This window comes from Myotis nattereri, assembly GCF_964212035.1.
Source record: "Myotis nattereri genome assembly, chromosome: 11".
Classification (NCBI taxonomy): domain Eukaryota; kingdom Metazoa; phylum Chordata; class Mammalia; order Chiroptera; family Vespertilionidae; genus Myotis; species Myotis nattereri.
Window position 1 is genome coordinate 40,388,897 of NC_138086.1, and position 22,082 is coordinate 40,410,978.

Below are 22,082 nucleotides of genomic sequence, written 5' to 3' on the forward strand. Positions count from 1 at the left end.
GGACCGTTGTCCAGTGTGCTCATGTATGTCCAAGAGATTGGGGATTTCATTCAAATGCAAATTCCTCCTTGGCTAAGTTCAAACATCTACCTAAAGAGATTTCCAAAAGATCTGATTCAAGAATTGATTCAAGTTCTTCATGACCTAACGAAAGCTTGAAAATCAACTGATCATTGTTATTTATGGACTTGTATAAAAATCTATCCAGTGCTATGTGCTTTAATGGTAACCATGGGCCCCAAACTGATTATGGGTGACTTCCCCTGTAGGTCATTCATTTCACTCAAAGACAAGGTTCAGAAAAAACTGTTAGTTTTAAAAAGTTGATTCTGGGGAATGTTTTGACTTTCAAAAACTTTAATATTTGAATCCCAAAGTATAATAAAGTTTTTGAAATAGAGTTTTTCAGGTTATGTTTTCCATTGATAGCAATTCTTATCAAAACCTTTCTAAATACATGAATATATACCTTGCTCATGTATATTTAAACAAAATGTATTAAAAACAGTCTTATATAACTCTAAAGTTTAAGAATAAATAGAGTGAAATTTAGCAACCTTGACTCAACTTTGCTGATTTTTAGCCAAGATAAGATAAGAAACTACATCAAGTCAATATTCAAGAAACTCTGTTTAAATATTTTGCTTAAAATAGTTGGTGTTACAATGCATACAAACTCTGTCAGAGGCTCTTGTCTTAAAAAATAGTTCTAAAAACTATTGGAAGCAAGCTGCTGCCCTTGCTAAAGAAATGTTTTGAAAAGAATAATATTTATATAGTATGCACTATGCATATATTATATGATTCACTAGACACAAAGTGGGCACTCAGATACTTTCTGATTATATAATTTATCCAACATAACCAAAAATATATTTTGAGAGGACAGAGGATTCTTTTCTTAAAAAAAAAAAAAAGAAAAGAAAAGAAAAGAAAGAGGAATGACAAATTGCCCTTCTATGTTTGCAATTAAGAAATATCAAATCACAACTCCAGGATATTATGTATTTATGCTCAAAACTGGTTCTGTTCTTTTCATTAGAATGCCTTCTGATGATTTCCATGCCAGTTCTTCTTTGTTTGTTTTTAAGTAAAAAAAAAATATTCCTTCTATTCATTATAAAGTAACTGCACATTCAGTCAAAGAAAATTATATGAAGAACCTTGCTGTTTCCTCCTTCTTTCAATGAGGGAAAAGGCAAAGCAAGTAAGAGAGCATCACAAATTGCTTTTCAAGTAGTCTCAAGAAGGGGAGACTAAGTTAAAATTGTGGCCAGCAGGTATGAAGAAGCTAGCAGACAGAATTCTGGGTAGAGGGGGGTACGGATGTGGGGCCGAACTCCAAGCATTCCAAATACAGATCCACCAATTCCCAGCTGGGTGTTCTTCAATGAACTTCCAAGCCTTCCGATCCGAGATTTTTCCTCCATAACGTAATAAAAAAAACAAACATGCATTAAAAATTTCCCCGAAGATTCAATGAGACAAAATAGATGATTATCTGGTACATATCAGCACTTCAGGCATTAAACAAAGTCAGTTCCTTTCTTTCAGTTTCAAACAAGTCCCCAGGCTAGGGAGTTTTGTACAAACTCATCAGTTATTATTCTGAAATGAGTGATATCTATTATAGTTAAGGTTCCTTATTTCTCTCCTTCCCTCTCTTTCCATCCTTTGCCCTCCTTCTTTTTCTTTTTATCTCTTTTCATCCTCAACTTCCAAACAGGTATAATCAAAATGACCTTCAGAATATATCATGAATCTGTCCCCTTCATTTCAGCTCCATTAACAATCTCCAAAGCCTTCATCATTCCATCCTCATTTTATCATCAGCACTTTATCATTTCATCATTTCACTATTTCTTTCTAGTTTACTAAAATAGCATCCTATTGATAGTTTCCACAGGAAAGCCGGTGACATTTTAAACATATAAGTCATTGAACTCTCTTACTAAAATACCTTTGTTGCCTTTGCTTAGTGTTTAAAGTATAATCCAAATGCTTTTCGCTTATGAATCCCTATCTGATCTGTCCCCTGCCTTCCTTCTTGACTTGCACTCACATCATAAGAGCACTAGTCATGTAACTACTCCTCAGTCACATTAAGCACTTTCAAAAATTTTGTTTTTTGAGAGAAGTTTTACTTTCCCTCCAATGTTCCTTTCCTTGAACTTCAAAACGCTATTTTCTTTTTACATTTAATCTGAGCTTAAATGATACCTCTTCAGTGGGACTTTGCTTAACCAGTCAATTAAACACACACACACACACACACACACACACACACACCTTAAAATTAACTGTTGATTGCATCACTGATTTTGAATTATCTGCTTAGCATTTGTCATACTTGGTTGTTTTGTTTGTAGCATAATTCCCCTTGAATGTAAGCTCCATGGGCAATAGTAAATTAAAAAAAAATGTTGAATGAATGAACGGAGGAAGAAATGAATAGACCATTTCTTTATCCCTCCTATCAATTTTTACATTCTTTGAATCCTGGTTGTTGGCTATTTGCTGTGGCACTCAACAAAATATTTTGCACTTATTTGGCAATTAACAAATATTCTTGAAGAAAAGTTATACCTCTCTTTTATTCCTGAAAAGTGAGTCCAGGAATAAAAGAAAGGCAAATTTTTTCAGGATTTAACAGGTGTATTGTTTCCAATGTTAGCATGTGTGCTGCTGGATTGAGAACAGGTGTGTCATTTCAGACAGTTGTACAATTGTATATATTTAATAGTTAAATAAATACAATAGGATGAGTATGTTAAAGTAATATAAAATAGTTTTATGTTCAATGACATGTGAATCTATCTGCAGTGATTTAGAGACTATGAGTTATTTCATTGTCATTTCCTGTTCTGAATGAAAGCCAGAAGTTTAGAGACACCACCGAAAGACTAATTTAAAAATGTTGAATAAATTAGGTTGATTTGTTTAGAGCTAGAAAAGATCTTAGAGATCATTAAGGTCCATGATTTATTTCTTATGTCAAAAAAAGTTACTGGGTTGCTCAATTTCTTGTAAATGTGTTTAGTAATCTCTTATCAATCTTCAAATATAATTCATAATCATACCTCTAAAATGCTGTATAATTTATCAAATTACCAAGTTGCAAAATATATGATTAAAAATAGCGAATTAAAAAGAGAGAGCTAGATGAAAATAATAAAAATGCAAAGAGTTTATAATATCTTCATTTAAAATTTAATTAGATTTCTGTTGCATAATAGCCACTCTAGTAGTTGCTTCTCAAAATTTTCCAATCCCAGTTGTTCATTAACAGCACCATGAACTTCTGCAGCAGATTCCAATACAAGTTTTCAGGTAAAAGTTGCACCAATCTAGTTTGCAATCAGACCTAATTGACTTAAAATTAATGACTTTTGGATTTGTATACCCCCATTGCTGCTGCTATTTTTTTTTCCTCCTGATCGTGACAAATTACATGTGTAGTCTTTTAGCCTTAAAAAATATTGATATAGAATATTGATATATTTAAGTGAATATTCTTTTCTGGGCCTCAATTTCTACCATAATGGAGTCCTTTGTTGTTGTTGAAATCTCTAAGATATACAATAATTATCACTGTGGTTTTCTAGTGAATGAATTGGAGAACACCATTGTAAAAAGACCACATGTTTTAGATTTTGGATTAACAAGTATAAAACAAAGTATTTTCCAAACTTCTATTGAAGAGAAATCACAGTATGAGGATAAGAAGGTTATAGCACACAGTTCTTTAGACATTCCGTTCAATGTTCTTCCCAACTTGTGCCTTTACATTCTAGCTTATCAATGTGCAGATATCAGCTCTGTCTGGTTCTCTGTCTCTCTGTCTCTTCCACTCTCTTCCTCTCTCTCCTGTTGTTTTTGTCTGTTACAACAAAAGGATTTGATAAGATATTTATTAATTCAAAATAGGACTCTCTTGGAGTCTGAATTGGAAGAAATCAATAGGTCAGTATATTTGTGCTAAATAAATTAGTTAATTTGAAAAGAGGAGAAAGAAATAAAAGGAATTGGTGGGTACCTAGATAATGTTAGAAAGCATAGTCAGAAGTTGGCATTAAACTAGGAAGGTGATAAGCCTCCTTTGATCTCAGCTTCCATTTGAGGTCTATCAGGACCAGTGTGATAAATCACCCTAAGTACCTCTTGTGAGTGGCCACTGCTGAAGGGAAGGCCCTTGGTCTCTCATCATGTGCTGACCCAGGTAAAAGGAACAGCCGCGATGGAGGATGAAGAGAGTAAGAAGGTTCTACTTTCTTAGTGCTGGTGGAAAATAGAATTAACATAAATACTGGTGAAGTCTGAAGAATCAAGCATGTTAAAACTGGATGTTCTCTCCAATTTTAATAAAAATTATCTTGCCGTAACCGGTTTGGCTCAGTGGATAGAGCGTTGGCCTGCGGACTGAAAGGTCCCAGGTTCAATTCCGGTCAAGGGCATGTACCTGGGTTGCGGGCATATCCCCAGTGGAAGATGTGCAGGAGGCTGCTGATCGATGTTTCTCTCTCATCGATGTTTCTAACTCTCTATCTCTCTCCCTTCCTCTCTGTAAAAAATCAATAAAATATATTAAAAAAAAATCATCTAACTGTAGCACCTAATTTGGAACTTTCAACTGCATTGAAATTTATTAAAATAAATTATAATATGAAATTTTATTGCAGGAATGTATGCTATTCAGGGCCCTGTCAGTTATCTAAAATAATCTTTTCATTCTTGTGGTGTTATATCCTACAAGATTGGGCACTTTGGGATTTTCATTAAAAGAGAAAAAACCTGTTTTGCAAGAATAGCAGGATCTTTTCATTTTGCCATGAACCACAGCCAACTTCCCAAGTGTTTATTTATGTTCCTTTAAGAAAATTATATTGCCCTTATTTGGGGGAAACCAAACTTTGATATTTTGATTTGAAATAGTTTCCCTTTTCATAATTTAAATTCACACACATACACACATACTTTTTGTGATTGAGAATAAAAAACATCTGGAAAGAGGAGACATGTGTCACTGCTGTATGTCATTTTTTAAAAAAGAATATGAAAAAAACAAACCCAGAGGAGCCGAAAAAGGAAATTTAGAACTCATTTAGTAAGGGCATGTTGAGACAGTAGGGCCAGGATTAAATAATAGCCAAGTTATCTTTTCTGTAGTTTTGATTTACAAAAAAAAAAAAAAAAAATTATAAACTCAAAATAATTCTCTAATTAATTTGGAGAAAATATCCTTACATAATATATTCTGAGGATACTTAAATATAACATTGGTTTTGAAATGGTTTGGTCACTACATTATATTCTCACTATATAGGTGCAAAACATTTTTTAAAATAAAACTTTATCTTGCATAACTCAGAGGAGTGGTACCCATTAGGAAGTGTGAAAAGTTCATTGTTAATATAACTGGCTTCATAGGGATGCTCTCTTTTTATCTGTCCTTTTAATGTCATTGTTCCCCAGGGTGTACTTGGTCTTTAAATCACCTAATTCCATACACCCAGAAACTCAGTGCCAAATAGGACCTGGTTTTAATAATGCCATGCTGCTCTGGCCGGGGTTGAGCAATCATCCCATGCACCAAGAGGTTGCCAGTTCAATTCTGGGCTCAGTCCCCAGTAGGGGGTGTGTGGGAGGCAGCTGATTTTCTTTCTTAGCAATGTTTCTTTTTCTTTCTTTTCCTCTCTCTTCCTCTCTTTCTCAAATTAAGAAAAACATATCATTTTTTTTTAATCCTTACCCAAGGATATTTTGTCCCATTGATTATTATTTTATTTTATTTTATTTTATTTTATTTTATTTATTATTTATTTTTTTTTAGAGAGTGGTAAAGACAGAGAGAAATATCCATGTGAGAGAAACACAATTGGTTGCCTCTTGCAGGAGCTCGACCAGGGCCTGGGCCAGAGGAGCCTACAGCCAAGGTACATGCCCTAGACAGGAATCAAACCCAGGACCTTTCGTCCCACAGGCCAACGCTCTATCTACTGAACTAAACTGGCTAGGGCAAGAAAAACATTCTTTAAAAAATATTTAATAATGATATGGCATCCTGTGGTGTATGTTCTGTTTTGTTTTTTTTCCTTAATCTTATTTATTTGGCCTACTATATTTTAATGTTTTCTAACTTACTGTTTTATATATTCTATCTAAAACCCCTGAAAATCACTTGGTATATAATAAGATAATGAGAGGCATAAGCTTAAAACCTAGTTGCACTTATTATCTGCAGATTTCATATATGCACTATCACCTACTTCCTAAACGGTAGGTGTAAACCTCAAATCAGCACTTGCTGTCTTCATCTTTATTCACAGTCAAGTGCAGAATGAAAAACCTGAGTCCCTCCAACACACATGTGCCCAGAAGAGGTCGGGGGAAGCCATCCTCTACCTTCTTTTCACTTTCTTTTTAAATCTTTTCAACTACAGTTGACACTCAATGTTATTTTGCGTTAGTTTTAGCTGTACAGCATAGCGGTTAGACAGTCATATTTCACATTGTCCCCCATGACAATTCCAGTCCCCACCTGGCACCATTCACAGTTATTACAATATTTCCTATGCTTGGGGGGTGGGGAGGGTTGGGGGGCAGGAGGTAGGGGGGTAAGAGATCAACTAAAGGACTTGTATGCATGCATATAAGCATAACCAGTGGACATAAGACATTGGGGGATAGGGGAGGCTAGGGGACTGTCTAGGGCGGGGGGATAAAATGGACACATATGTAATACCTTTTGTAATACTTTAAGCAATAAATTAAAAAAAATAATAAAATAAAATAAAACAATATTTCCTATGCTGTACTTTACATCCCCATGACTGTTTTGTAACTTCCAAGCTGTACTGTTTAATCCCTTCATCTTGTTCACTCAGTCCCCCAGACCCTCTCCCCTCGGGCAACCATCGTTCTGTTTTCTGCTTCAATGAGTCTCTTTCTATTTTGTTTGTTCATTTATGCTCTGCTTTCTTGTTTCAGCTCTCATATGGTAAACAGCTGTTTTTTTGTTGTTGTTTTTTATGGCTTATTTAGTAATTTTGTTGTTTAAAATGGCTAAGAAGAATAGCGCTGAAATGCTGTCTAATGTTCCCAAGCATGGGGAGTCTGTATTGTGCCTTATGGAGGAAATACATGTATGTGTTAGATAAGCTTCACTCAGGCATGGGATATAGTGTTGTTGGCCATGAGTTCAGTGTTAATGAAGCCGTTAATACGGTACATCCAGAAAAAGTAAGAGCAAATTCACCAATATATATGCGGCAGCTCTGGAAAGTGATAAAACAGCATGTATAGTGTGTTAGGAAGCTATGGAACTATGCAAAAGTGGCTAAATCTGTGGATTCATGAGATGAAAACTGTATTAGTCAGAGAGGTTCTTCAGAGAAACACAGCCAAGTAGGATGTGTACATATATAGACAGATTTATTTTAAGAAATTGGCTCATGCCACTGTGGAGGCTTCGTGAGTCCAAAATCAAATGAGGTAGACTGGCCAGCTGCAGACTCAGTGCAGTGTTACAAGTCAAGTTCAAAGGCAGTCTGTTGGCAGAATACCTTCCTTTGGGGGAGTGGTCAGTCTTGTTCTATTAAGGTCTTATTTGGTTGAATGGTGCCCTTCCACATTATAGAGGTGATCTGCTTTACACAAAGTTCACTGATTTGAATGTTAATCTCATCTAAAAAACACCTTCACAAAAGCATCCAGAATGATATTTGACCAAATATTTGGGCATTGGGCACTACAGCCCATCCAAGTTGACACATAAAATTAACCATCACACACACAAAATATCCCAATAAAACAGCATAGTGGAGAGTATGATTGTGAGGCTAAAAGCCAAATATCAGATCAGGAAAATGTTAGACATTTCTAGTCTTTCCATATAATTACTTTTGTAAGAAATCTGTATTAAATAAAGAATCTTTAAATAGAAATACAAAAAACAAGATTATACATGAATGTGTTGTCAAAATATTGTGACCAGAGGCTCTCCAGATCCTAGCCCTTTAGTTCCCCTAACAGCGGTTCTCAACCTGTATGTAGCGACCCCTTTGGCGGTCGAATGACCCTTTCACAGGGATCGCCTAAGACCATCCTGCATATCAGATATTTACATTATGATTCATAACAGTAGCAACATTACAGTTATGAAGTACCAACAAAAATAATTTTATGGGGTTGGGTCACAACATGAGGAACTGTATTTAAAGGGCCAGAAGGTTGAGAACCACTGCCCTAGAAGCAAGCACTCAGTATTTGCTAATTCAGTGTTTGTGGCAAAGCTATAGAACATAACTACCGTGACCATAAGATCAACTGTATATGCAGATGGTTCACAGATCTTTCACTGGATCATGCTTCTACACTGATTCCAGACTACACATCCTAGTACCTAATGTTCTCTCTTCCTGGATGCCTAAAAGGAAAATTCAATGCAAAATATTGAAAATGGAATGATTGTCTTCCCTCCCCTCCCTTCCCCCTAAAAGCTTCTCTTCCCTCTACATTTCCTGACTCAGTGAAAGGGATTATCATCCAATGAACCAACCAAACCAAAACCCAGCACTTCCCTTTAGTCTTTCTTTGATCTTAACACTACCCCCATAACTAACTGATATACAATTTCCGTATTTTTTTATTTGCTTGTATTTTACCTTTTCACTGTTTCTCAGTTGGAGTCATTCCTCTCTGTCTCACTTTCTCTGTGATATAGACTGATGGCTAAGAACACTTGGTTTTATAGTCAGAAGGGAACTGACTTTGATAATCAGAAGGAAATGGTATTCACTATGCAACTTAATAAATGAGGAATATTGTGTAAGTTAACTTATTTAAGCTTCAGTTTTCTCATCCTCAAGATGTCGATCATGAAAGTACACATATAATTTTGAGGATTACTTGACAACAAATTTACATATAAGTACTTAGGACAATTGTGATTGACAATAGTAAGTATTCAAAATATATTTTTTTTCTTTCTGTAAGTCAGTCATTGTGTTGTGCTAGAAACATAATGAATAGCTCAGTCCCTTGTCTCCTGTGCTCACAAAGTTTGTGATATGTTTGTGGAAATTCTCCTAGCATTTAAATATGATACGTAGCGTCTCTCTTTTGCTTAAGCTGTTCTTTTTTCCCCCCAGTGGTAGTCTTCCCATTTGGGAAAATTGAAATTAGAACAAGAGTTGATATGAAAAGATAGAAAGTGGCTTTATTTTATTTCTGCAACATTATACCACAAGGATCAGTCCAGTTCATTTCTAGCAAAGGCTCTTATCAAAGGCTTAGGTTTCTTTCTCCATTGAAATAGGCATTTTCCACAAGACTGGAAACATTCCATTTGTTTCTTATTTTTGTCAACATACTGCAACTATCCTGAAGAACTGTGTCTTTAATTACTGTGCTTTGTACCCGGGACAGACTGCAAGGAAGTAGGCACCAGGACAGAGAGAAGCAGGGAAGAATGTCTTTGAATTTAAATTTCAATCACATTGTTGTTTAAATCATGAGATTAAAGATGTGGACAAATAAAAGCTAGTGTGGGGCCTGGAGACAGTGAGAATAGGGTGTTTTGCAGATGTTTAAAAGTTACTGAGAATTACTGGGATATACCAAGCGACTATGCCTGTAATCTCTATGTGAATGCCTCTAAAGCAGCATTACCCAGACATATGGAACAGGTTTTTCTCTTCCCAGAAATAAATTAAAATGTACGGAGAGGAAATAAAATGAACAGAGAGGGAATTCATTTATTATGTGGCTCCCATGGACCAGTTACTCAGGGAACGACACTGTGCAAGCCCCCTCGCAGAAGTCGCTTTTATAACTAACCAACCCCAACCATATGTTTAAAGCATTTTAAATTTCCCCAGAGTCGAGCTCTCCAAAATGCAAATGAGATCTTTTTAGTTAGTCCAAACAGGTTTGCTATAATTTTGAACAACCTTCTTACAGTCAAACATTTTTAAAGGGCCCAATTATCCACTAAGGAGTTCAGATCACACTGTAAGTCTCAAATCAGCAGAGATTATTATTATGCTTTCACTTTCTTCATACTACCACTTAGCACGCGTTAGAGGATCATTCTGGCTTTGTTTTGTAGGCTTTAAGGTGAGGGACAGAAAGCCTTTTTAATGGAGCATCTTTTGTTTTTCAGCAGAAAACACGCACAGAGATGGACTTATTTTTCATGTGAGACTCAATAGCAACACATCATCTCTAGGAAAAAAATTATTTTAAAAAATGGCTGAGGGCAATACAAAGGAGAAAGTAATTGGGTGTTGCTTCCTGACAAAAGGAAAAAAAAAAAAGAGAGATAGTTAGTACTCATTTATGCTCTCTGAAAGACTGGAACCATATCTGTATTTTAATTATGTTTTACCCTTGATTACTGCCTGCAAAATATTTCCTTTTGGCAAATTTTATTTTCAGCAGCAGGAGGCAAAATAGACATTTCAAGAATTCTCAAAGCAAAGCAGGGCAGAATGTCTTTGAATTCAAATTTCATTGTTGTTTTAATCATGAGATGAAAGATGTGCACAAATCAGAGCTCGTGTGGGGCCTGGAGACAGTGAGAATGGGGTGCTGTACAGATGTTCCAAAGTTACTGAAAATTGCAAGTAGATACGCCAAGAAACTGTGGTTATCTCTAACAGAAGGGAAAATTAACCTATTGGTAACCCTATTTTTTATAAATAAACTACAGGCCCAGTGCATGAAATTCGTGCAAGGGGGAGGGAGGGGTCCCTGAGCCCTGCCTGCACCCTCTCGAAATCCGGGACCCCTCAGGGGACGTCATGGCCGGTTTGGGCCTAAACCAGCCGTTGGACATCTCTCTTGCAATTCGGAACCACTGGCTCCTAACAGCTTGCCTGACTGCCTGCCTGATTGCCCCTAACTACTCTGCCTGCCTGAATGCCCCTAACCACCTCTGCCTCGGCTCCAACTGCCATGGCTTAGTCCAGAAGGACATCTGGAAGGTTGTTCGGCTGTCTGGTCTAATTAGCATATTAAGCTTTCATTATTATAGATTAGACTTATAGATTTTTGCAGATATAAAATAAAGACAATGTTTAACTTTTCATATGAACTCTTGTCCTGATGTTTATTGTCTCAAAAAGGAAGATAACCCCTCATATGAGGGGGATAAAGTAAAAATATAATTTAAAATGAAACTGTCCAGACTTCTGTCTGCCTTCAAAAGGGATAACACAATTAATATTTTTGAGAATTGACACCCATATGCTTTCTTTATGCTCCAGAAACTTGTAGGGAAGGAGGAAAGGAAATTTTAAAGCCTTTACTATTTTTCTGTGCTACAAAAACACAGAGGTTATCTAGGGCAATACCTTTGGAAGAAAAAATCTGGAGTAGAAAGTCTTTTATTTTGTGAAGATATTAATGAATATTTAAATATGCAAAGGCTGAAGATGAGGAGGGGAATATACATAAGTAGCCATATGTGAAAATTTGATGGCAAATATGTTTTCAGTGGCATTTGTAGGTAAAAGTGGTTGAAAAATGAAAAATCAGAGAGATAAGATGATAATTTTTAAAAATGTTGCCACGGTACACAGAGAGGCTAGAGTCAGCCAAGGATGGTGGAAAGGGAGATTCCAAGAGACACAGTGGTCAACCAACATGTGAGAACACCCAAAATCTTAAGAAAGTGATACATGCAAGAATGTTTTGGTGGTTTCTCTAAAGAATTAAGGAAGAAAGAGTTATATTCCAAGTTTGAATTATTTTGAGAATCAGAGAAAAGAATGGCTACATGAGGTAAAATGAATGTGAGATTTGAAGTTCATCTAACTTTTATATTTGAAGCAAAAATCAGAGTTGGGAAGGTAGATTAGAAGGAAGGCTGGGTCATAACATGGGCTCAGCAGAGGCCTGTGTGCATGAAATTGTAAGGAATCTTTCTTTTAAAATATATGTTTATTGATTTCAGAGAGGAAGGGAGAGGGAGAGAGAGATAGAAATGTCAATGATGAGAGAGAATCATTGATTGGCTGCCTCCTGCATGCCCCCTATTGGAGACCAAGCCCGCAATCCTGGCATGTGCCCTTGACTGGAATCAAATTTGGGACCTCTCAGTCCTCAGGCCAACGCTCTACCCACCGAGCCAAACCAACTAGGGCTGTAAAGAATCTTCTGACAAAGAATTGATCCTAAGAAGAAACTAAAGACACCAGATAAAGCTCAAGAGGTCAATGAGAGGATACATTTTTTAGTAGAACATGGTTTAATTTCTGAAGCTTACGTTGTTCTTTGACACTAAGGTTGATATAGAACCTCAGGGGGAAAAAGAGTTGATAAACACACATACAATTAGAAAGGAATGAGGGGGTACAGGCAGTGCAGCTTTGAAATCTATAAACAGAACATAGGGTAAAAGAGATAGAGAGTCCTGTCTTCTCTTAATCCACATGTGTACTGGAGTGCATTGTAAATTGTATCACAAAATGTTCAGGATTTGGCCTAGGAGAGGATGATGCTGCCTTGAGTATTTAGTGAGGTCAACCTAATTCAGATTGGAAAACAAAAAGAGGGCATCATACATCGAGGCACCTCGGGCCTTCTTAGCAGCAGCAGGAACAGGAGGTGAAGGAATGAAACCTCACAAGGCAGCTGAGAGGACTGTATTTCAGAGCACTATAAGATAACCCTTTGATTAACTGGGGGACATTGGAGGTAGACTGACTTCTAGAAATTTCCAGTGGTGGCTGAACTGGAAAGTAGAATTTTGTTATTGCTAGGGTAATTGTATTTTGAGTCAAAGAAATAACCTAATGTTAAATTTGTCTCTGTGTGTATTACTCTGAAGCAAATTTCTCTTGACTTTTGGCTTTTTAGCTGAGCTCATCAATCACAAGCAGGCTTGCTGTTATTAGTAATAATTACAACTCACCTGCTTGGGGTCACCATTGTACACTATTATGTCATTTGGGGTGGGACGCACACATACAAACAGTATCCTATGTAGAACACCTATTCTACACCTGTCCTATTTGCTTTTCTCTTGTGTGGAATGTAGAGTATTATTAGCACATATAATTTTTTTTCACATTTAGACAAAGTGTACTGTTTTTACCTTCGGGAAAATATTATAGGATATATCCTACTCTCATTTCCTGTTTCATAGGAGAAATAGAGGATTAAGGCAAACCAATGTATTTACCACTGAAAATGCTTTTGACACTTTTCAAAATATATTTTTATTAATTTCAGAGAGGAAGGGAGAGGGAGAGAGAGAGAAACCTCAATATTGAGAGAGAACATCGATTGGCTGCCTTCTATATGCCTCCCACTGGGGATCGAGCCTGCAGCCAGGACATGTGCCCACTGAGCAACACCAGCCGGGCAACACTGTTTTTTAACCAAGATATATTTTAATGTTGAAAGAGTATGGCAATGGGGACAATTATTAGTTATGACTTTATTGTCTTAATCAAAGTCAGGAAGAATAAGTCATTCTTTGATTGTGCATTCTTGGGCAAGTCAATTACCTGTATTCCCTCTTTTTGAAGGCAATAATAATAATAATTAGAATAATTATTGAAATTTTATACTAAATACAAAAGATAATATGTGATAGCATTTTACATAAATTATACAAATTATGCAATTGCTTGTTATGAGTAGAAATTAAACTAATCATGTAGAGCCCCTGAGAATTGCTTCCTGACTAACATTTATCTACAATTTCCATAAATAATCTGTGAAAGAACTATTCAGTGATTTTTCTTTTTTAAGTTTTGAGTATGACACAATTCTTTTGGATTATGTGTGGAGTTAAACTATAGAGTATTCACGAAGTTAGGAGCAGAAAGACAGGAGGAAAATGTTTATATGGGCAAAGGTCCAACTCATATGAGAAAAAATTTGTAATTGAACACATAAATGATAAACTCAAGGTATCATTTTGATATAAATCCAAAATTGGTAAACATTTTCTAGAAAGGGTCAGATAGCAATGGGCCATAGGATGTCTGTCAAAACTACTTAACTCTGCCTTTATAGTGAGAAGGTAACCATTACGAATAAATAAAATGAGTATGGAAGTTTTTCAATAAAACTATAAAAACAGGCAATTGGCTAAATTTGGCACAAGGGCCACAGTTTGCCAACACCAGATATACAGTGAAAATACTGATATAACTCTGGATAGTTTCTTTTTTAAAAAAATATATTATATTGATTTTTTACAGAGAGGAAGGGAGAGGGACAGAGAGTTAGAAGCATCGATGAGAGAGGAACATCGATCAGCTGCCTCCTGCACACCCCCCACTGGGGATGTGCCCGCAACCAAGGTACATGCCCTTGACTGGAATCGAACCCAGGACCCTTCGGTCCGCAGGCCGACGCTCTATCCACTGAGCCACACCGGTCAGGGCTGGATAGTTTCTTGACAACATTAATCTAATATAAGCCAATGAGACCCAGAAGGTCACCAGGGTCTGGCAATATCAGGAATTCTATTAGAAATTAAATGCTTATTTATTGATTTAGCCAACATATTTAAAACAGTGGTCAGTGGCAGATCCTCTGCTATCACCTGTAAGAGAAAAAGATGGGTAGGACATGGGCTTTGCCTTCTGAGGAGCAAGCATAGGCTGAGTGATGGCTGGTTGGTAACACTTCAGCAAAGCTATAATGGAGAAGAAAGTTTTTAAAAGGGCCATTAGAGTGATCAAAGGATCGGAAAGGTTTCTTTATAAAGATGCACTTAAATCATTAGGACTCCACGATTTGGAAAGAGTAGCTAAGAAGTGTTGTGCCTGAATTTAATAGAAGTAACGTCTTAGATGCTAATAGGCTGCATGTTACTATGTTATTTACATAGTAAAGAGAGCTTGGGGAGTCACCCCTACTGAAAGGTTTTGGGTATGCTACTTTTAGAAAATACAATTATATAGAAGAAGAAACAAAAACTCTAAAAGCTCGGCTGGTGTTGCTCAGTGGTTGGGCATTGGCCTATGAATCAGGTGGTCATGGTTTGATTCCCAGTCAGGGCACATGCCTGGGTTGCGGGCTCGATCCCCAGTGTGAGGCATGCAGGAGATAGCTGATCAATGTTTCTCTCTCATCGATGTTTCTGTCCCTCTATCCTTTCCCCTTCCTCTTTCTAAAATCAATAAAATATATTAAAGAAATAAATACGTAAAAGTAAAAAAGGTAGATCTCTAAAACTCAACAGTTCACATTTTCTTTTTATGTATTATCATTTAGACTTTTCTATGCATATATATGGCTGGAAATAAGAAGCAAGAAAAAATCACGTAATATTCAGATTACTTGACATGGAATTAGTGAACTAAGTAACTATTACATTTATTTTTAAAGTACTTATATGATGAAACATCATGGAGGATACAATGTAGTTCTAAAACATTGACTCTGAATTTGTGAGATTAAAAATGAATAGCAACAGAATTAGCAGAAACGTTGAAGATGATAATAGATATAACCACATCAAACCAAATTACTGGAAAACTGTGGTTTTCTGGTGCAATTCAAAGATTTTGAAGTCTTTAACTTTGAATTTTCCTAAAACTGTATTGAAACCATTCAATGAAGTAATTTACTTAATCTGAGTCCATTAGATGACACCAGTAGATTAACTTTTGTTACAAGGTTAACTGGTATAGTCACTGGGTCTCATTTTTGTGCAGACCTTAAAATAAATCTCCTACCACAGCTATATTAAAGTGCATTTGAATTTCTTATATTGTATCTATCGCAGATCTTCATTTCTATTCATATCTCACATAGGCAGCCATGTAAAATGTACGTATGAGTCCACACTGGAATACACCTACACCATGTTCCATTAAATGCCCCACAAGTCTCAGCTGTGTGTGCTGTGAGCACACCCTCATCATATGATAGTTTTCCATTAAAAAGTAAACACATAATACACTGTATTGTGATAATATTGCATCATTTTCATATAAAGAAATTCTAAATATTGCAATTTCTTATATTATTTTGATATTTTAAGGATTGAGAACAATGGATTAAATTTGCACAAATACTTTATTATTTCACTTTAAAGTTTCTAGATCCATTTAGTTCAGCAGCATGTGATATTACAGAGATCTTAAAAAGATATGGTTACTGTACTTTAAATACACAGAATATTTCTGAAGGATACATAAACTGTTAACAGGGTAATTCTATGTAAGAGGTCCTCATAACTTGCTTTTACTTGTATTGTATTCTATTGCATACTCTTTTTACAATGTGGCTATTGTTTAAAAATTTTACCATGTGCCATCTGTAGCTATTTAAATTAATTATACAGTAAAATGTGGTAAGTATTATAATTAGGATTTTTTTGTGTGTGTGATGTTGTTTGTAGTTACTTTATTGTGGATATCCAAATGATCCTGATTCTATGCAACCAATATAAAGTAAATTGAAATCTGAATAGTAAATGCTCTTGTGACTAAACTTTTAAATAAGTAAATGTTATTTTGACTCAGGATGCATTTTTAAATACATTTATATATCATTTTTTGTTATTGGTGTTCCACTCAAGATTTCATCTGGGGGGGAAACTTTCAATTGCCATATTTAAAAAAAACACCCACAGATAGGAGGCTTGACTTTACGATATATTTTTATTTATATTTGGATCGTTCAATTTTTACAAAACACATGTTAGGTGAGAATTACTTAATCCTTTTCAGAGTGAAGAAAATTGAAGCTCAAAGAAGTCTAGTGCCTTCACTAAGGCCAAAGAGTTAGTATATGACAGAGGCGTGGCTCGATCCAGATGTTTTCAACTCTGTATCCAGCAAATGTTCTATTTTCTCACAGTATTTCCAGGGAGGCACGCTATACATATGTGAAAGAAATAAGGCAAATAAGTGCAATAGTTTATAGTATCTTCTCTATAAGAAATTATAAATGAAAATAAAACGATGACGGAATGGACATTACAGCCCAGGAGCACAGCGAGGGGGGTGAGTGGCGTCGGTGATCTGGTTATCAGCATTGATGTCCAGGGGAACCTTTGTCTCCGTGTTGGCTACTAGGCATTTTCTGAGTTCATTATGCCTAGGCCCAGGCCTTAATGATCTTTCTAGCCTCCTGTTCCTTTAGGACTGACACCTGAATCTTTCTTGCTATTACCACTGCCTGAAAAATAGTATGTGCTCATTAATAGCTATCTGATGTGCAAATTCTACTCTTTCCTGTTTGCATTTTTTGAACCCCATACTGATGATTGAGATCTGGTTAACCAATGCCATGTGGACAAAAAAAGTCCCCATGCTGACCTGACTGGCTCAGGGAAGGGCAGCATGGCGGCCTTGCAGACTCAGAGACCTAAAGTCAGCACAAAGGATGCCTGAAGTTAAAACTTTAACTGACAGCAGTTTATGGTGGGCAGTCAGGTCCTAGGCCAGTATCTTCCCTGACAAAAGTCAATCTTTACCGTAACTGAGCCTGTCTATTGTCTTTTTGTATCTACGATAACATATCGTTGGAATGTCAAAGTAATTTTACTTTTCCGGGACCCCTCAAAGCACAGGCACCGCTCTTCCAAGACCACAAAGCCCTTCATTGTTAGTGAGCGAATGGTTGACTGTTAACTATCCTGTACCCACCTATGAAAAAGATGTATGTGCTTATCATTTTATTTTTTATCTAAACCCAGAGGTTTCCCCGCTTTGCTTTCTCCCGCCTGCCTCATCTATCACCAGTGGACTTTGTGTAACCCATTTAAGTCTGCTCTTTTCATTGTAATGCATAAAAGAAGGTGCAAACCTGCCATTCTCCTGAGCATTATCATAATCTGTTGAGATGTTGCTTCCCAGCAGTTGTCGACAGTTTGGCTCAAATAAACTCACAAAAATGTTTCACAGGTTTAAATGTTTCTTATGTTGACAGCCGTAATTGTTCTAAAGCCCATCACTTATTTGCCTTCTTATATTATGAATTATTATCTATTTATTGGTCCCCACTCTCATGTCCAACTAACTAATCAGAATATTACATATTATTTTATAAAGAGTCTCCCTTTCTGCCCTCTACACGCCATCCCACTGATGTTACCAATTTTTACTTGCCTTACTACATACTATTAAGATACTACATTTTGTTCTCTCTTCTGCTCACGACTTCCTGTAGAGCTTACAGTTTACTTCATTAACCAAATATCCATCCCACTCAATTTATAAGTCTTACTCCAGGCCAATTCCTCCCTATATGTTCCCTCTCCATATACAGGATGGGGCAAAAGTAGGTTTATAGTTGTTCAATAATTAATAAATGATACAAGAATAAACTCTGTGTTTCACATACTCACAACTATAAGCCTACTTTTGCCCCACACTGGCTGTTCGGGATCTCATTGAGCAGACGTACTTCTCCAAGAGACATTTGACATAATGGGGAAACTGAAACAGGTCTTATGATACCTTTATGATGCTACCACTAATAGTAAACTCAAGAACTTGAAACTGCCTTTTTCTCTATTCTTATTGCCATATCTCGTAGTAACTTCCCTCCTCATGAAGGCCACTACACTGCAGAGATGCTTCAGAACTGCAATTGAAAGGAACTACTGTACGATATATACAGAGCTAGTATAAGTCACTTACTTAGGTGTAAACTCATGCATTTTCCTTTCAGTAACATCTTGATATTTTCTTTCCTTCCTTGGTTTCTTCCTGGGATCTTTTCAACTAGGGCTGTAATTATTCTGACTGGTGTATCTCATTTTATTTTTTTTCATTTACTTAAGTAACTTTAGCTCTAACCTTTTGTTTGGTCTCTGTAAGACTAAAATCTTTGATTTCTCAATACGTTCTTCCCATTCGTTGTAGTGGGTGGACCTGGACTATGAGCTCTGAGTTTTGGACTTTATCACTGTACTTACAACCTTGTATAATTCATATCACTTCAGGAGACTTCAATTTTATCATTAAAACACTGGGAGTATTGAGAGTGAAATCTCTAGGGTTCTTGCTCCACTATGATCATGCGATCGATCCTCTGCTGAAAGGTGTTTTTGATTTTCACACTAGATGATTCTTTAGATTTACTACCCTATAGTACAGTGGTTCTTAACCTTGGCTGCTCATTAGAATCACCTGGAATCTTTTTAAAAATCCTGATTTCTTGGCCTCATCCTCCGGAAATTCTGTTTCTTTGTGATGGGGTGGGGCCACAACATTAGTAACAAAGAAACAGAATTTCTGGAGGATGAGGCCCAGAAATCAGGATTTTAAAAAGATTCCCAGGTGATTCTAATGTGCAGCCAAGGTTGAGAACCACTACTATAGTATAGTCTCTGCTATTTATTTACTTTTTTTGTCCTCCATTAAGGATAAGTAAATCTACAAGTTTCCTATAGATAAACGCAAAATTCTCTAATACTTTTTGGAAGGGGAGTTATGTTGTCACAACTCATTTTGCATGGGAGATAGTTTAGAATTCAAAGATGTTTGAAATTAGGAGCTTGAGAAGAATTCATATTGAACACAGGGAATGATATATTCTCTGAAAACTTTTCAACCTGAGTTAGGATCATATATAATGTTTAGCATAAGAACAATTGCTAAGCCTCGTTATCTGAAAAACACTGAGAAAACAATCACCAACATTTGTTTTTAACTGACAAATGACTCATCCGTATAAGCTCTTTTTTATGAAACTTTCTTTACATCTTTTATCACTTCACTTCGGGCAACTTAATTGTGTTAAATAGTGAAACTTTTTTTTCTCTAGACACCATGGTTTTAGAGGTTTATGAACAAGATCACATTAATTCCAGTGAAAAAATGCCAAACATTAAATCTGACACTCCCATGGATGAAGTAAATATATCCTTGTCTCTCACATCCTAACTCCTTCCTGACAGCACTTACATTTTGAGAATGTACGTATGCACTGTCCTCATGTAACCTTTCTTTGCCCAGCTCTTCTCTTCTCCAGGAATCTTAGAGCTGTCTGCCTGCCTGTGTAGTACCTGTGTATCACAGTTCTTTACATCCCGGTTATCTTTTCCCTTTAACATATGACTTGCTTTATTGTTATTATGTTTTTGATGTTCAATGATCTCTGAACACGGGTCTCCTGCTCCCCCAAGGGGTGCCCCACTTCTGCTGCCTTTAGTGTCTCAGAACTTTGGTGTCTTTGACCTCAATTCTGCAGGTGGTGGTCTCTATGGAGTGGTGGTTGTCCAGGGCGTCACCAAGATTGAAGTCCTCCCCTTCTTCCCGCAGGCCTCAGTAAGCGGCAATCTCAGCCTCCAGCTTGACTATCATGTTCAGCAGGGCCTCCTACTCTTGGGCCTGGTGCTGCCCTCTGCCTGGGCCTGGGCCAGTCTGCCTCCAGGTGCAGCAGAATCCTGTTGGGCTGTTCCATCTGCATGCCATAGCCCGTCTCCACCTCCTTCGGGCTGCTCTCCAAACTGCCCTTCAGGTTTCTCTGAGCCCAGGCTGACATTCAAGGACTGGACTGTACATCTTAGCACCACGTGTGCCATCTCAGCAGCTCCTGCCGCGGCAGTCTGGGAGGTGACCACTGTGGTGCTCTCCCCAATCTGCTGGGACCAGTGCTTGTCTAGCTCCTCTCGGTTCTTCCGAGCCAGCTCGTCACACTGGGCCCAGATGTCCACCATGATCTTGCCGAGGTCCTGAGATTTGGGGACATCCAACCCCATGGTCAACCCAGAGTTGGCAGTCTGGTTTTATAGACCACTTACTTCCTTCTCGTTGTTCTTCTTCCTGAAGAGCAGCTCTTCCTTGAGATCCTTAATCTCTGTCTCCAGTTGCAGCCCAGTGGTATTGCTGTCCTCAATGACCTTTCGGAGCCATTGATGTCACTCTCCACTGGCACACGGCTAGTTCCATCTTATACTTGACTCTGACCGGCATTGTCAATTCACAGAACAATGTGGGCATTGTCCACAGAATTTGCAAAGATCTGAGCCCTCACATCCTCGATGGTCTTGAAATAATGCTCCTAGTCTCTGACCTGGGGTCCCTTCTCCTCTAGGTGTTTCTGAATTTTGCTCTCCAGTCTCTGATTATTAGCCTTCAGGCTTCTCACCTTCTCCAGGTAGGAGGCCAGGTGGTCATTCAGGCATTGCATGGTCTCCTTCTTACTCTGGATGTACCCTATGCCCACCAGACCCCCTGTCATCCCCGCAGACAGGACCCCAGACCCCCAGCCGCCCTGCACACTGGTGGAATGGGCCATCAACATCTGGGAGTCCCAGCTCCCCGTGCCTGCATAGACTGTGACGGGGCTACTAGCGTACCGAGTGGGAGGCTGGGTGACTGCACAGAGCTCAGGGTTCAGTAGTTTGTGGAGAAAGTGAAGCATGTGCTGAAGCTCATGTTGTTCAGGGAGGAAAGCAAAAAGCCAAGACTCAGGTTCAAGGAGCAGTCTGTCTTGTCTTATTTTTAATTAAATAAATATTTATTGAGTAAATATGTATATGGTACCAATATTCAAAGATGACTTAGATACTTAGGTGCAGCTCCTATAGTCTAGGATTTTTTGGTAGCTAAGAGAGAATGTACAAATACAGAGTGGGGAAAAGTAGATTTACAGTTGTGAGTACACAAAACGGAGGATATTCTTATATTATTATTGTGTATTAATGACTGTATTATTTGTATTATAACTTTAAACCTACTTTTGCCCACTCCTGTATGGGATAGTAGGAATTTAAAGAAAATATCCAGATTGGCTAGGTTGTTTCTTGCCAACTATGATTTAATCAATTAATTTATTTTCAGGTATAAAAGACTAGAAAGATTCATACGTAGATTTTTTCACAATAGATTTATGCACTTTACATTGCCTTCCCTAAGGATCAGTCCTCTAATTTTTTGAATGTGCCAAACTATAAAAAATGGGAAAATGTCTTGGTGGTAAGCCTTTCACTTTAGCCCCTTATTTTATGCTAAGTAGGCAAGAGACAAGCATATCTGCATAGGAAGTCAGCAGTGGCTACAAGATAAGCAAAGGAAATGTTTCATATTAGAGATAAATGAATTTATGGAACACTTCTGCAGGCTAGGCTCTATTCTTACTTCACTCATGCAATCCTT

The 22,082-nt window shown here is 37.2% G+C and overlaps 1 pseudogene across 1 annotated transcript; it reads right to left on the bottom strand.

Moving 5' to 3' along the window:
- Positions 1–20,129: 20,129 nt before the first annotated feature.
- On the bottom strand, positions 20,130–21,362 carry LOC308526761 (keratin, type I cytoskeletal 18-like; annotated as a pseudogene). Its single transcript has one exon. The product of its transcript is annotated as a keratin, type I cytoskeletal 18-like (transcript).
- Between the last annotated feature and the right edge of the window lie 720 nt (positions 21,363–22,082).